The following is a 2,834-nucleotide window of genomic DNA, read 5'->3' on the forward strand; positions in this document are numbered from 1 at the left end:
CATTGGAGCAGAGATCTGAATAAAATAGGGACAAAAACTTGTGGTATTAAATGAGTCCTGCAAGCAAGACTCTTCTTCAGATTCAAGTTCAGAGATATGAATTAAGAAATGGAAATTAAGAGATGGGAAATGTACCAGTCAGCATTCGAGCAAGAAGGATATGCCACCCTTTAAAGGGTAGTCAAAGTCGAAGTGGTTTAATGAAGAGATAATTAGCAAAGGTGTAATGGGTTAAGGATAACCAGGAAAGTGTTGACCATCACAGGACTAACAACAGGGGAAACCACATCACCCTTAGACCTGGAGATCTGGGTAGGGAGAGCAGTTATCAGTCTGATCAAGAGAGAGAATTAGAAATGGATAGAGAAAGAGAGCGAGAGACAGATAGACAGCAGAATAGAAGTTGTGGCCTTCAGAACAAGAATGTAACTGTCCTAGTCTGTGCTATAACAAAATGCCACAGACTGGGCAATTAATAAATAAAAGAAATGTATTTGTCACAGTTCTGGATGACGGGGAGTCCAAGGTTAAGGCATCAGCATTTGGTTTCTGGTTTCTGTTCCTCATAGATGATGCTGTCTAGGTGTCCTCACGTGGCAGAAGGGGCAAATATGGTATCCCTACATAGCAGAAGGTACAAGAGCAAAAAAAGGGCCTAATTTCCTCCATCCCTTTCGTAAGGCATTCTTCCATTCATAATAGCAGATTTCTCATGACCTAATCACTTCCCCAAAGCCCACCTCTTATACCGCCACAATGGGGATTAAGTTTCAATACCTGAATTTGGGAGAACATTCAGACCATAGCCATAACTACTGCCAAGTGGTAGCCTTGCAGGAAAATAGTGGTAGTAAAACCTCAACCTCGCCTTTCTCCTATCCTCTGATCTTATGCTGGTGCCTCCCATAGGTCAAAGCCAAATGGAAACCAGTAGGCAGAGAAGCCCTGGACACAGAGCAAAGGTGAAAGTTAGAGTGTAGGTAAGAAAGCCAAATGGAAAATATCCAGCATGAACAATGACTAAAGCCTGTAGCATTCAATACAAAACCTTCGATACTTATAATGCTGATATTAAGGAACTGGAGGTATACAGATTCTGATGAAGAGGATATATGTGTGTCTTGGATCACTGGGAAGAAGGGAACCAGGGCTGAAAGGGAGCACTGAGAGGAAGTACAGAAAGAGTAGTAACAGAAACCCAAAGCACACATCATTTTCTCCGCTCACAATGGTTTCTAGAGCTGGCTGTCCGAGGTGAGGGGAAGGTGGATAGAGACCACGACACTATAAGCTGTGTTATTTCCAGCTGCCTCTGAAGCCTTGGATTTTATCTCTGATCTGCAGTGTGCTGTCATGTTCGTAATAATAGCAGCAGAGATAAGCACTTTTGAAATAGATCGCTGTGAAGATGAATATACTGGATGGCTTCATAGCACCTTTTCCAGTTGCAACTTTCATGTTAACTAATGCAACATTTCCTTTATTTAAAATGCACTGAGATATTCAAACTAAGAAAAAAATTCCTCTTACCTGGACTTCGATTAAAGTAATGGGTACATTTAATCTATTTCCCCTAGTTAGAGCAATTCAATTTAAAAAGAAACTTGGTTACCCCAAATTAAATGACTGTCTCTAATTGAAGTATACAGGTACAGTTTAATTTAGCCCTATAGCAGTGACCTCAAGCAGAACTCTTAATAGTTTGTCCTACTGATTTATGAAAAATTCTTGTCATCTAAGTGGTAATATCACTGGACCTACTTAGGAAGCACATGTGTTTTCACAAATGAAGAGTGAGTCATATAACCCAGGCAGGCCCCAGACCTTCATTTTGCCAGATGAAAAAGTAACCCAATCCTAAATCTGTATCAAGTATGTACTGTGTATCAGGAGAAGAAACTAGAGCTCAAGGATTTTAACCCTAATTGGCTCTATTAGTGACAACCGGGGAGAGGAACTTGGAGAATCTTTGTCCTAGACTTGGATTTTTTGCATTGCCCTGAACTCCCTTCAGATTTCACAGTACACTTCCGTTCCTGAATAGATTAGTGGGCAAGAGACATTGCCCCACAGGGGTCAGCTAGGTGATATAAATGTGTCTCTCAAAAAATAAACAGCAAAAATGGTGTGGCTTGTGATAAACTGAAGAGGATAAGCTTCTCATTAAAGTATGTATATCCAATTTAAAAAATAAAACAAAAAGCACATTGTCGCTGAAGCATATCTGTGGGCTGGATTCAGCCTGAGACCTGCCAGGAGGTCCACCTTGAAAATTAGGCTTCTTAGAAAATAATTCTTTCTCCACAATTGTGCGTAATCCTAACTGAAACCTTTCTCTACTTCCCTTCCTACAGTATTTTATTTCTTGTTTAAATGACTTCATGTTTCTCACCACTAAAATCCTTTGTTGATATTAGCAACTTTTAAGCATAAGTCATTTTCAAAATGGCTGCCCACACACTGACAGAAAGAGAAAGGTAGGATTGATTTTAAGTATTTACATGGGATTCCAAAGTGTTTCTGATATTTACAATAAATTGAAATACCCATAAGAGTAGAGCCCAGGAGAAAACTTATTACTTTCTGTACTTCCTGAAGCAAAAAATATATTAAACATCCCATAGTGCTGTCAAGTGTCAAATATTCAGGTCTATGTCAGAGGTGTCCAATGTTTTTGCTTCCCCAGGATACACTGGAAGAAGAAGAATTATCTTAGGCCACACATAAAATACACTAATGATAGCTGATGAGCTAAAGCAAAAAATTGCAAAAAGGTCTCATAATGTTTTTAAGAAAGTTTATAAATTTGTATTGGGCCACATTCAAAGTCATTC

Source organism: Macaca nemestrina, chromosome 19 (genome assembly GCF_043159975.1).
Source record: "Macaca nemestrina isolate mMacNem1 chromosome 19, mMacNem.hap1, whole genome shotgun sequence".
Classification (NCBI taxonomy): domain Eukaryota; kingdom Metazoa; phylum Chordata; class Mammalia; order Primates; family Cercopithecidae; genus Macaca; species Macaca nemestrina.